At 30.5% G+C, this 15,290-nt stretch overlaps 1 long non-coding RNA gene across 1 annotated transcript; it reads right to left on the reverse strand.

Moving 5' to 3' along the window:
- Positions 1–7,374: 7,374 nt before the first annotated feature.
- Positions 7,375–10,571, reverse strand: LOC122309623. The gene is made up of 2 exons (XR_006242471.1): positions 10,205–10,571; positions 7,375–8,917 (listed from the first exon to the last, which is right to left on the reverse strand). It is a non-coding gene; the product is annotated as an uncharacterized LOC122309623 (long non-coding RNA).
- Between the last annotated feature and the right edge of the window lie 4,719 nt (positions 10,572–15,290).

The raw sequence follows: 15,290 nt of genomic DNA on the forward strand, positions 1-15,290 counted from the left end.
TAGAAAAAAACGAAGCTATTAAAATATTAAGCTGGACATGCTAGACAATGTGTACGGACAGAGAAATATAGGGAGAGAGAACCTTTGCTTTGTGCTAGATAAGGCTGTTAGAACTTGCTCATACACCGGGAAATGTTAGAGGGAAGGATAGAGCGAGTAATGCGAAAGAAGGGAGAGAAATGGGTCTTGGACTCTTGAGACGAAGTGTTTGTTTTCCGATTACCAGAAAGAAGTATTGTAAAAGGTCAAAGGCATTGTTAGAGAGAGCGAGTGATGGAGATGCTAAGCAAGAGAGAGAGGTGGTGATTGCAAAGAAATGGGAAAAAAATTCGTATGGGATGGCAATAGCGAATGCATCAAAAATCATATAGACAAGAATACAAAACTCCGAGTATGCGTGCATGAAGAAAAAAGAAAAAGGAAAAGTCTTTCATGGAGAAAGAAAGTTCAGATAGAGAAATTGCACTTCTAGAAGGACTGCAGAGGATGATAAATGATAAATAATTATCCATAAAAACTAACTGCCTTGGGTCTTGGCTCTCAGGCGTGTTTCTGGGTTCTTAAACCCATCTTGGGTCTTGGTTGCACTTTGAAGATGGAGGATGGCAAACAATGGAGGAGGGAGATGCAGAGGTTAGGTCTCAGAAACATGAAAAGGATTTGGGGAATATTAGAAGATAGAGGAAGGAGAGAGATGGAAGGGGAAGCTTCTACGGAGAGTGAGATCTCGTTGAATGAAACTTCATGTGAAACGCACCGTTTAATTATCCACGTAGGCGTCCCTGCGCAAAACCTGCATAAAGTCTCCTGCAAGAATCATTTTCCAATCCTAATAGGTGAGTGCTTTTGTGAGTATATTATTTTATGTTTAATTTGAAAGGGAAAAAAAGCAAAATGCTGAGATAAATGTATCACCTTAAAATACTACTCTCACATCTAGCTAGCTAGGTCACTACATGCTTAGTGCTTACTGATCAGGGTTTTATTTCATATTTAATCTCTTATTTTTGTAGTTTCTGTGAATGGGTTTTGAAGTGCTCATTGACAGACTCAACCAAGTTTAGCTATATATATGCAAATTTTGTAAAAGATAAAAATTCACTAAAATGATGAGAATGCCTAGTTTATGATGAGAAATAACCACCCTCCAATGCATAACAATTCACTAAAATGAGAATCACATTCTTAAAAAAGAATTGAGAATCAAATACTTATAGTGCGCACCCAATAATTTTGTTTAGCAAAAAAAAGAAAAACTATATTCCAAATTCCAAAATGTACAAAAAAATAAATAAAATTACTGAAGCATTGTAATTGTCATTGATAGCCATAAAAAAAGAAAAAAAGATAATTCTCACAATAGGACGGTGATAATCAATTTAAGATGTAACTCTAGCTAATTACAAAATATCCAATTGGACGTTGGGTTAAATGTAAACGCCTCATCCTATGTTAGTAATAAATGTCATCCACCTCATCCTACTCCAAGGCCTACCAACTTCAGATACTAAATCCACATCGGACATAACAAATAGAGATTAAAATGTTAAAATATAATATAAAATGAAAATCTTGCATAAGAAAAAAACTTAAGGATTAATAATCAGAAGAGTTGAACTGAATTAAAAACACTGTATAATCATAATCGTTTGTGTTCATTTTCCTCCCAAACAAACACAATCACTTAAAGAGTAATTTGGCAAAGTAGTCAAAACAAGCAAAAATAGAAGTCCAAAAACTGCATAATACATGAAGACCCACATAAGCTAAAAGACTTATGATAAACAAGGAATGAGGATAGCATTGCGTGGATTAATATAGGAGTGAAAAAACCTAGGAAAATGATATGGTCTTGTGATGAGTTTAAATCTAATCAATATTTAGTGTCAATCTGTATAGGGATGGAAATGATATGGTCGCAACAACCCTATAATTGTATTGCGTCGAAAATAATCGTTGCTAAAAGACTATGTATCATCGTAATTGTACAGTATAATGTTGTGATGGATTCGAATCACCACTTATAGTACGATGATGAGGCCTAATTTTTGTGTCAAGAGAAAATGATGTAATAGGATCAAATTGCGTATGCAAAAGTTGCAGAACTGCTTATTTTTTCAAAAATAACTTTTAGTGACGAAAACTTGCAATGAGTATAAATTGGATGCAAATAATAAGTTTTAGCTCTAATGTTGTGGAGACGAAAATGAATTGGTCACAAAAATCCTATATTCTTGTAGTGAGGCCTATGTTGAATTTTCTAATAAATAAATATATAATTTAATTATTAACATAAACTTATATTCGTTGAGTGGGTTGCAAAGCAATATATTATATTATATGAGTAATTCTATAGATTAACCACTGTAGATAGCCACAACCCACACTTCGTACAAAATAACCCATCATTTCACTCTCTCTCCTCAACTCTCTTCAATCTTCTCCTCTCTTATCTCTCTCTCTCTCTCTCTCTCTCTCTCTCTCTCACATCGAACACTCTCTCTGTCTTCAAATTCTTCTTTTTTCCTCATCCGACTCCCTCTCTCTCTCATCAACTCTCTTCAATCCCATCAAGCTCTCTCTCTCTCTCTCTCTCTCATGATTTCACTCTCTCTCTCTCATGATTTCACTCTCTCTCTCTCATGATTTCACTCTCTCTCTCTCTTCAACTCTCTTCAATCTCATCAAGCTCTCTCTCCTCACCTCAATCTCCGGTCTCTGACATAGCCACCGTACACGGCTTTGATGGACTGTGGGGCCTGAGTTTCGCCTAGGGGGAGGGGGAATGGAACTCAACTGAGAGAGGGAGGGGGGGTTGTAAGGTAGGAACCGGTTCAAAACTAAAAAAAAATGAAAAACTACTTTCCACATCAGGTGTGCAACGGATGATGCAAAACAGTGGCTGATAAAAAGCTTTTTCCATATTATATATACATACACATGAGTAATAATGTAGTAGAGTACTTGATAGAGTACTTGGAGAGATCAAGGAGTACTAGAAATAATAAAAAATTGATGGATTCAACTACTTATGTACGTACTTAAATATGGCTTTAATGTATAATCGAAAAATGAAGCTGGCTGCGCATGATATTCACAGCCTTTGTTGGGATCTCCAATTCATCCCGAATTTTCAAATTTCTTTGGGTCATTAATGTACGTACGTGTATGTGGAAGACATTCTATCTTTATATATATAAAGTGGCTATTAAACAGATTTTTCTTGTTTTAATAGTTTTTGTTGTTTTACTGTTAAAGTTAACGCAATTCGTCAAATTCCTTCCATTATTGGCTGTTTTACATTTAAAGCCCACTTGAAAATAATTGCCGATACTGCATGCACATACATTTAAAAATAATGTTACATTTCCAATTGATAATTACATTGCACTGTCCTAATTAACGTTACATTTCTCCTAATAATTTTTTTGTTGTTATTTAAAGCTCACTTAAAAATAATTGTTGATACAACTGCATGCACATGCATTTAAAATAACATTAAATTTCCAATTGACAATTATATTGCATGATGTCCTCATTAACGTTACGTTTTTCCAATTAACAATTACATTATATTCTATCATTCATTAGATTTTGTCAGTCGAAGAAATCCCCTGTTTCTCCTTAAGTTTGTTTTCATCTTTGCATTGCATTCCCCTCTATTTTCATCTTTGCATTCTGGTTGATCTTTCTGCTGTTGGGAGGGATTCAAATTTTGTTACGTTTAAGATAATCATCTGTATCTGTTTTATGTTAACTATAGAGAATTTTTTTTTTTTTTTGTTTTCCCTTCAAGATCTGTGCATATACATATGATAGAATATGAGTCCCGATGTAACTTACATTTCCTAATTTGTTATACTCTTTGTTTGTTTTATTTTTGTAGCCTTAGATCTTAGTAAAGGGCATTGAATCTAATAGATACAATCCAAAATCTTATCCGTATTAATTTCCTCACCAATCCCATCCAACCATCTTGCAGGCATCAGATACTACACTCATGAGTTTCTTATATTATTTTGCATGAAAAGCCTAACCAGTAAAACTCTAAATTGTAAAAAAAAAAAAAAAAGAAAAGATCTAGCTAAAAAAGTGAAGATGAATATGTATTGATAACCCGCTTCACCCAAAGCCATGAACATAAAGAAAAGTGTCTATTTTCATCTTTGCATTCTGGTTAATCTTTTTGCTGTTGAGAGGTATTCAAATTTTGTTACGTTTAAGATAATCATCTGTATCTATTTTATGTTAACTATTAGAGAAATTTTTTTTTTGTTTTCCCTTCAAGATCTGTGCATATACATATGATAGAATAAGAGTCCCGATGTAACTTACATTTCCTAATTTGTTATACTCTTTGTTTGTTTTATTTTTGTAGCTTTAGATCTTAGTAAAGGGCATTGAATCTAATAGATACAATCCAAAACCTTATCCGTATTAATTTCCTCACCAATCCCATCCAACCATCTTGCAGGCATCAGATACTACACTCATGGGTTTCTTATATTATTTTGCATGAAAAGCCTAACCAGTATAACTCTAAATTGTAAAAAAAAAAAAAAAGATCTAGCTAAAAAAGTGAAGATGAATATGTATTGATAACCCGCTTCACCCAAAGCCATGAACATAAAGAAAAGCCTCTATTTTCATCTTTGCATTCTGGTTGATCTTTCTACTGTTGAGAGGTATTCAAATTTTGTTACATTTAAGATAATCATCTGTATTTGTTTTATGTTAACTATTAGAGAATTTTTTTTTTGTTTTCCCTTCAAGATCTGTGCATATACATATGATAGAATAAGAGTCCCGATGTAACTTACATTTCCTAATTTGTTATACTCTTTGTTTGTTTTATTTTTGTAGCCTTAGATCTTAGTAAAGGGCATTGAATCTAATAGATACAATCCAAAATCTTATCCGTATTAATTTCCTCACCAATCCCATCCAACCATCTTGCAGGCATCAGATACTACACTCATGGGTTTCTTATATTATTTTGCATGAAAAGCCTAACCAGTATAACTCTAAATTGTAAAAAAAAAAAAAAAGATCTAGCTAAAAAAGTGAAGATGAATATGTATTGATAACCCGCTTCACCCAAAGCCATGAATATAAAGAAAAGCCTTTTCTTGTACTCCCTACCTCTAGAAAGAGGACAACATTTTCATGAAATCTAGATACATGAATGAGTAAAACACATGGTGTTGGCCCTTTTTTTTTTTTCTGAAACATAAAAAGGAGGGGGACTACGGTACTACCTGTATAGCATATTAGTATGAAGCAACAATGCTTTTTGGTCTCTTCTGGTGGCCTCTAGAAGATAATTATTTGGTGTGGTAAAGCAAAGAGGAAAAAAAAAAGGCATAGCCGATTACAGGATACATATAAATTCATGATAGAATAATAAGAATAAAGTTACTTTCTAACTATTTTTCCCATTAGTGAGCAAAAGTATGATTGGCAACATCGAAATTCAAGTACTACGAAAAAAAACTAATATGTAGCCCACACAAAATAACAAGTGCTGAATCAAATTTGGAACTTCATCTTCTGTTTTTAGTGTTTTCTTTTTGGGTTTTGGGTGATGGGATTCTGAACTTAGCATTTCTTTCTTTCAACTTTGTAAGTATATGTTTTATTAAATATTCTGTTTCTTTGTTTTGCTGTTGTTTCATGCCTTGATTTATTCATATATGGTTTGATTGTTTATTCATAGTAACCAAGACAACTATTGGATTCTTTTATTTACTGTCATTTTATGCCTTCCTTTATTCATTTATGGTTATTGAATCCAATGCTTCAAGTTTCTTGTAATTATATATCTATACATGAATTTTGATGATAACAAACGAATTAAAAAAATAAAAGAATCTCAAGCTCAAGTTGTATATACTATGAAGTCAAGCACATCAAGGAATCAAGCATAAGTAATAAAGGAACAAATTCACATTAAAACCCATAGAGTAATGTTGTACATCTCTTGCAAAATTTGAAATTAGGATTAAAGTTCAAAATTAATATTTTATCATAAAGCATTAAAATACATTTTCCACATGTGCATGAATATTTTGAAAATTAAATTTAAAAATTTGAAAAATGATTGATTGTCATATTTCACATATGCATGACGTGATTAAAAGTTTGAATTTTGAAAATATTAAAGATGATTGATTGTCATCTTTCACATTTGCATGCTTTATTTGAATATTTTCAAAAGTGATTGATGCTCTTTTTTACTTATGCAAAAGATAAATGATTTTGTTTGAAAATTTTAAAAAGTAAATAATACTCATTTTGTCATATGCGAAAAATAAAAAAAATTAGATTTGAATTTTCTAAAAAGTGAATGATGTTGTCTTTGACAATTGAAAAAGAAGAAATTTTTATTTGAATTTTTTGAAAATTGAATGATGTCGTTTTTGACAATTGAATAAAAAGAAATTTTTATTTGATTTTTATAAAAAAGTAAATGACGTTGTCTTTGACATGAGAATATTTTTAAATTTGAATATAAAGTCTCATATGCCTATAAATAGATTATTTGAGAGCTTCAAGTTTACAATACTAAGAGCATACACATATCATTACAAGTTTTGCAACAATCATTCAAAGTTTTCAATCTCTCTTATCTAAGTATTGAGTTTTAACCTTTGTTCATTTTGAGAGAGATATAGTTTGCATTGTATTGTTCTTATTTCACTCATTGATGAGTGTTCTCTGATAACCTACTCACTATCAGTTCTTGTATAAGTAAAAGGGTGTGTATAACCCTTGTGCGTGTAGAAAATATTTTACATAGGGAATAGTTGAAAAACTATATGTAAGGTAATTGTAAGTGTAGAAGGTGTTCTACACAGATTCTTTATAGCGGTATTGTTCAAAAGTGTAATATGTTTCTATCTCCACCTTAAGGAGGTTAAATAGTAAATTTGGGTATCCTCAATGGGTAATTTGAGGCGAGGACGTAGGCAGTGGGGCCAAACCTTGTTAACATACTGAGTTTGCTTCTCTCTTACCCTTACTCTTTATATTTATTGTTGTTTCGTATTTTGTTTATATTTTATATTATATATTTTATTTATAATTGTTAATTTTTAAATACAATCCAATTCACCCCTTCTTGTATTAGTCATATGGGCAACAATGGTTAAATTGCCTGTTTAATTGTTTATGCATCTTGTTCATTTATCCATTGGCCTATGTATATGGTTTATCATTTATAGTTTAATATTAGAGACTTATTTTCATTACAGAGAGAAAAAAAAAAACTAATATGTAGCCAACACAAAATAATGATTGAGGAATCTTTTTTGTTATTTAACATACAAGCTAGAAAAACGATACCAGGAAAAATATTAAAGATGTGCTCAGTGATGATCAAATGAAACTTAAATATGAAAATGTATAGTTTTCTAAATAGACTAAAAGAAATAATCGACTATATGCAGAATCTATGAATTCCATTAGCTCGTATCCATGAAAATAATTGTAGAGGAGTAACAATCACATAAAACATGCACAAAAACTGAACCACAATTCAAAGTTCTTAAAAAAAAAAAGACCACCAAATTAGATCAATTAAACTGTTAAAACATGCACAAAACTCAAATCATAGTCCAAAGTCCCTGCAAAAAACAAACTACCAAATCAGATCAATTAAATAAAAAAATGATCAATAGAACAATGGCATGCAAACCAAAAAAATAAAATCCATAAGACTTTTTTTTACGATGACAAGTCAAGAGAATTGGAAGAAGAACAATATAGCAGAAATAATTAAAAAATCAAGCACAAAAATTGAGAAAAAAAAGGAAGCAAGTACCTGAAGAAGAAGGCCATTGTATAGTGATAGACTGTACCCACACAAAACAACAAGTTTCAAAACAAAAAAGAAGAAGAGAAATACAGAAATTAAAGTAAATAGAACTGTACATGTTTTGTTTACAAATTGTATATAAAGAAATGAGCATATATAAATTTCATTATGTGACAGTTTGCTGTTTAAAAAAAAAAAAAGATTTATAAGAATTGAAAGGGTTAAATAATTCCATAAAAACACAAACCAAAAAAACCAAACCTCCTATTTTTTTTTTTTTTTTTTCCAGAGACCTAATACAAACAAACAAACACAAATTCCATGCTAGAGTAAAAAATTAAGCCTCTAGCTAATCCAAATTCCAAACAAATACACATTTTCTGGATCATAATCCAAATTCCATAAAAACACAAACAAACAAACAACCAAACCAATAGATAATTTAGATTATTTGTAAAAAATATATTAGAAATTAGATAAAATATTTTATTGCATGTTAGAGTAAACACAAATATGCAATTGTTTAAAGCAAACCACAATTCAAAGTCTTTTAAAAAAAAAAAGAAAAACTAGATCAGGTCAATTAAATTGTTAGAACATTCACAAAGTGAATATTGCCTATGAAAAGTAGAACGACTATATGTTAGCTGCTCACCAGTTCAGTGTTGGTTAGGTATAGTTTTTATTTTTGCATATCGACAAAGTAACTAATAAAGAGCAAATGTTCCACCTTCACCACATAGGGAAAATTTTCAAAAAACTTAATGGCACGTCATTGGCCTAAAAATAGAATAATATGCCCAATTGGTGTAAACAATGCAAATAATATCAACTTGCAGCATACAACTATGGATGGCATGCAATTAAAATTATTGAATATATGGTACAAAAAAACTCATTTTCAATAATTGCCATACAAAATAGGATATGTGTTAAAAACCTAGCAAATTCTAATCTAAATTTAATAATACAAATGGGTTACCAAATAATTGGTTCAGTTTGCTTATATAGCCTCAGAAGACAAGATTGGTGGTTTGGCATTTTGAAGAAAGAAAGAAATAAACTTAAGGGGATGTATCACAGTCAACTCAGTTCAAAAGCCTGCAAGGAGAAAATCAAATCAATTAATAAAAAAGGAAAAAGAGAATAAAACTATGACATGCAAAAAAAAAAAAAAAAAAAAAACTGGAACACCTAAAACAACTTCCTCAATCAATCACACAGTAGCCCTCACAAAAATTGAATACCAAGCAACCTAAAATTACTTAAAATACAAATCCAAAATATCAAGAAACTTAAAATTAACAGATATCATAAAGTATCTCCAAAAATAAAATATCAACAATATTTTTAGGAGAAAGCAAATCCAAAACCTCACGAAACTATTTGATAAATAAAAACTATTTAAAAAAAAAAAACTACACATGAGAGCCCAATTATAGAAAATGCACATAAATAAAAATCAGAAACTCACAAACAAAAAATATAAAATAAAAACAATAGTACATACTATATATACCAATTATGCTCTTGCTTGAAGTAACTCTTTGCTATTTTTCCTGTAATTACATTCAATATTGAGTAAATTAATCACAAACCAAAAATATAAAATAAAAACAATAGTACATATTATATACCAAGATATTCATGCTCCTTCTTGAAGTAACTATTTGCTATTTTTCCTAAAATTACAATCAATATTGAGTAAATTTCTCACTATTCATTCAGTCATTGAATGATAAAGTTTTTTTTTTTTTCTTGAAAACCAATTAATAGAGAAAATAAAGTGCAGACTCTTTTTTGAAGAAACAAAAAGTATGGAAGGAAAAAATTAGAAACAATGTTGTTTAATATTACAAAAGTTTAATGCTACAAAAGTTGAATATTACAAATTAGAAACAAATCATTAAAGAACTGAGCAAAAAAAAAGGAAGCAATTTCCTGGATAAACTTAATACCCTAACAATTTTTTTTAAACAAGGAAAAAAGAAGAGACATGTTAAGCATCAAAAGAAAAATCAGGGGGTTTATAAGCCGCAAAAGAACAACAAAAAACAAATGCACAACCCAGCCGTAGAAAAGCCGACAACCTAACAAAATAAAAAATCTTCAAACGAACAAACGAATTTCCTTGCTTTTGTTGCAGATATTAAAATATATATTTCTATGGTATCGACAATTTAGAGTATCATTTTAGTCTAAATCTGATGGTATTTGCGAAGAACATTTTTTTGTTCATAACTAAGAGGTAAAAATCATAGATCTAAAAAATATACACAAAAGAGGGATAATATGAAGTGAGTTGAACCAAAGAAAAAAGAGTATTGTATCCTTTATCTTCTAAAACAAACATACATGAGAGAGAGAGAGAGAGAGAGGGATACACACCAATGCTCAGTGGAAGCTATCTTCATGCTGTTTGTTCGAGGACCAAAAGCATGGAGATCAACGAAGCCATTTTTGTTGCATTTTTTACAACAAAAGCGTTAGGGATTGGATTGTGTGTTTTGGTTCGAGAGAGAAAGAGGGGTTCATGAAGAAGAGGAAAGAAAGAGGAAAGGAGATGTTAGGGTTCAGGATTCTCAAGAAATGGTGAAGGTGTTAGGATTTGTGAAGGAGAGGAAAGTGAGCAAGGGTAGATCTGTGAAAGAGAGCTCGAGAGGTTAACGGAAGAACAAAGTTTTCTATTTGTTGCTTAGAAAGATTCCTTTAAAAGCTAAAGTAAAATGGATGATGGGGATTAAAATTTGGGAAGATATTTCCCTTACCTAACACATGAATGTTGGGATTTAAAAAGACTTTTTACTTTTATCTTTCCCTCGTTGGCACGTTGCACACATATAGTCTTTACTTTATGAAAAATTCTAAACACTAGCCCCACACTTTTTTAAACTATTTAAATATGTGATTTTACTCTTTTACCATCTTTTCTATACTTCAAAAATTCTAGTGTGTTGGGTGTGATGCTGCTGTATATCATGTGTCTTACTTTATGGCCCATTATTAAAGTGTGGTCCCACGTTACTCTTGAAGACATACTCATTTTAAAATTACAATAACTCAATAATAATAAAATAGAATAATAAAACCCCAACCATAAAAATAATGGTAGAACTTATTAAAAATATTAACACTATTATTATTAATAGAATCTTTTTACACTTCTAAGAATTTAATAAAAATAAATTTACAAACCATTACGGTTCAATGTGATACGTTTGAAGACTGAAAAGAGAAGAACATAAACGAGAGAGAGAAGAGAAGATTTGGAAAATGGAGAAATAATATATACAAGTATATATTAAAAGTTTGACAACGTATAATACATCATACTATTTATAGGACCATATTATAGATTCTATTAATACTATTCTTTTATAATATATCACAACATGTAATTATTATAATATATCACAACGTGTAATTATTTATAAATTACATAAACATTACATCTTTATTTCAAACCATCCAATTTCTCCCAAAAATCAAGAATAAAAAAACAATCATAACATCCAAATAAAAAATTAGTAGAGAAATATTTTAAAATTAGTAGAGAAATAGTTAGTAGTTGCTTGCAATAGGGAATTAAGTTTGACAAATAGTTTCTTAAACATTTTTTGTATGTGATATTGAAATATGCTTTTTTTAGATTCCAGTTTCATAATATTTTATCATTTGATTATTTATTTAATTGAGCATAAAAAATATTTGTTATTTATTTCTTTCATCTTGCTTGTGTAAAACAATATATACAAGTATATATTAAAAGCGTTGTGGAGAAATTATCAAAAGAATCTGGAAGATTCAAATTTATGTAGATCTAGAGAAACTAGAAGAGAAAAAATATAGGCATTTTAATGTCCTCTCTATTGAGGTAATGCAAGATGAGGAAAATACTGGATCGTCATCCTAGAATCAAAATTATTTTAAACAACTTTCATAAAACTATGGGCGAAATTTATTTATATGACCATGTCATAGCTTCTATTAATGTTCTTCTTTTTTTATAATATATCACAATGTGTAATTAAATTACATAAACATTACAACGTTATTTAGATGTTTATTTATAAAAGTTATAGCTTTTATTAATGCTTTTCTTTTATAATATATCACAGCGTGTAATTATTTATAAATTATATAAACATTGCATCGTTATTTAATTAACAGGAAACATTACATCATTATTTATAAAAAATTAGTTCTTAACAAAAAAATTAAATATAAACTAAACAAATATGCATTGCACGTTACTTTCACCTAATATAGGTCAGGAGCACATGTAAAACACATTTATCTAGTTGAGTTAAGTAGATTTTTTACAAAAATAATATGATTTAAAAAAAATGATTTAAGAATAATTTAATGCATAAAGACAAAAAAGTAAATTTTAGCAAGTATATTTAGATAATTATAGGTCAGTAAGTATAATAATTACATATTTAGATATATTAGAAAATAAAAAGATTAGTTCAAAATTAAAGTCAAGATAGATTAGAATAACATAGATAAATAAAAATAACACCATTGCCACTACAATAAATATTACCACTTAAAGAACGCATAAGATTTGTGATTTTTTTAACAGATACTGTTCAGATCTGAGTGTTTTTCCTTTGTGTGGGGGTTTTTTTTTTTCATTTTTTACTTCTTGTTCTTTATTGCCTTTTTTTCCCTATAGATTTGAATATTTATACTCATATTAAGGTCTTAATGTTTTAGGAAAACGTGTGAGATGGAAACTATGATAAAAATAAAATTTTTAAAAATTATTAAATTAATAATATTTTATTATTATATAGAGAGTAAACAGATAATCTAATATAGATGTATATCAATGCTCATATTTTGCTGAAATTTAGATTTTTTTATCTTATTTTTTACCTTTCTTTAACTTTGTATTTTCTTTTCTTAGACAAATAAGCTACTGATTTTTTCACTTTTTTTTTTTTTATTTAAATCATTATGTTAGGTGCAATTCTTCAAGGAGCACGAACTGATCTTCTCCGCTGCAGAGTATAAATTTTAGATTTTTGGTTTTTTATTTACTTGTGATAGATCATGAATCTTCTCTCTCTATTGGTTTTTTTTTTAATTTTTTTATTATATATACATATTTCAAGAACAATTATGGATCTTCCAAAATGAGAGTGATAATCTGGGCGACCAAAACAGATAAAGTGATGAGTGAGAAAGAGGGAAGATCAAGAGACAAACCGAGTGAGAAAATGGAGGAGCTTGGTCGTGGGCTTACCGAGAGGATGCCGAAATGCAATGTTGGAGATCAACGGCGACGGTAGTGGCGTCTAGGCAACTTTGGCTCACGGAAGGAGTATTTGCTCTACTTTGGTTACTAAAAACAAGGGTCTTTAGTTGCTGCAAGATGGAGTCTAAGGTGTGGAAGTAGTTTCGGTGGAAGGGGCAGTGAATGGAGATGGGTAGCTAGGCTGTCCGTGGAGAGAGAGAGAGAGAGAGAGAGAGAGAGTTGATGAAAAACTACTCATCGAGAGGGGAGCTGAAAAACAGCATTGAGATAGAGCGGAAAAGCTGACAGTGTTGGTGGGTTACTGGATGATGGCTGGGTGATTCATGGTCTGCTTGCTGTGTGGTGGAAGCTTGGTGATGCATGGCTGAGTTTCTGAGAGATTGGGCAGTGGTTTTTCAGTGGCTAAGATGTCGTTAGATAGTATGTTTTGGTGAGCAAAAGCAGAGGTCAACAAGCTCATTTCATTATGCAAGTGGTTGGTTTGGTTTCGGGATGAGTTTTTGAAATTGCAGAGTATGGAGATGGAGGCTTGAGTTGTGTAGAGTAGTTCATCTGTGGAGAAGAAACATGCAGGAGATGGAGACTGTCAAAGGAAGCGTCAAAGAACGTAAACCAACTAGGCCTAAATTAGGGACAAAAACAAGGCGTAAAATAGGGTTTGAAAGGGAGAACGGTTCGGCGTGATAAAAACAAAGAAGATAGAAAAGACAATGAAAGAAGAAGAAACATAGAGAGAGAGGAATTGTGAAAGAGTAGCTGGTGAGGCTAACAGGAAAAAACAGGGTAGAGAAAATAAATGCCTGTTATTCGGCAGATTTTAAGGAATATTGATATGAAACCGTGAATTGTGTAACTTTCGTGTAATCGTTTTGAAAAAAAATAAATAAAATATAAAACTACATGAGAAAGGAACCTTAGAGGTGACCTACATTTTGTTGAAAGTTATGCTCATAGTGTTTTAGCATCGGGCAAGAAAGTGAAGGAGAGGTGAGGGCCTTGTAAAGATAGAAGTGACTTATATTTTCACTTTGATCTTTTATATATTTTCTTTTCGCCACTTCTCACATGCCATTATTGTGAGAATCAGATTTTTTACAGCATAATTTTAATTCCATCTACTATTTTCATGTTTAAACATATATTCTGAAAAATTTTAAGGATTATATTTTCTAACTATTCTGGTTTTAATATTTAGTAAATAAATGGCATGGAGAAACCGAGAGAAAACAACTATTTATCTTGTGATTATCATCCACTTAATTATTATCTACTTGAGAAAAAAAAAATGAAAGTATGTAATTATTTATCATTTACTTAATTATGATTAACTGTCAAATTTTTGATGTTAGAAATTATATATTTTTTTCTATAAAAGCATTACATCATTAATCAAAATTTTTTTCTTAACAAAAATAATATGAATTCTTAAAAATAATCGTATAATCAAATTAGGCAACATGGTTTGCAAGTTACTTTCACCTAGTCTTTGTATATATATATATATATATATGACATACTTTTGTGATCTCCAATAAATGTAACCATGAAGATACGTACGTAATTAATGCAATCGGAAATAGTTTTTTTTACTTGTCCGTCCACAAACTAATTATTCTTGATGTCAAATTAAGACTATAGCCCATCGATCGGCATCATCAATCCATGATTACCATTAATGAAATTAATTATTGGTGCTGATTCTCAAGGCTTTGGCCGGACACATGATCTCTCATGAATATCGATGCATGTGATGTAGAGGATTAATGAATGTATATTCCATTTCATAACAAAAAAGTACAAAACAAAAATTAAAAGCAACAACATTGTTAACAACATCAAATCATCTTGGCATCGATAATCTATTTGGAGAGAATCAAATATACACCGCTTATAAAGCTTATTCGGTCTAGTCTAAGGGAAAGGTCCCCTCACTAGAAGAAGGGAGAGGAATTAGAGACAATGTGGAGACAAATAAAAGGAAGGTGTCACGATGATAAGAGGAAAAACAAAGAAATGGAAAATCAAAGAGATGACAGACACATAAGGGAAGTTAACAATTTTCACCACTCCCTAAGTGCACATAAAAAGAGAGAGCATATAAAAGGAAATGGCTAAACGATTTGAAGGGGGACTTCTTGGACTTTTCGACTTGAACTTCAGTTTCTTTAATCTCAAGAAAGGAGCTCTAGCGACAAGAGATTTTTCAAC

Source organism: Carya illinoinensis, chromosome 5 (assembly GCF_018687715.1).
Source record: "Carya illinoinensis cultivar Pawnee chromosome 5, C.illinoinensisPawnee_v1, whole genome shotgun sequence".
NCBI lineage: Eukaryota > Viridiplantae > Streptophyta > Magnoliopsida > Fagales > Juglandaceae > Carya > Carya illinoinensis.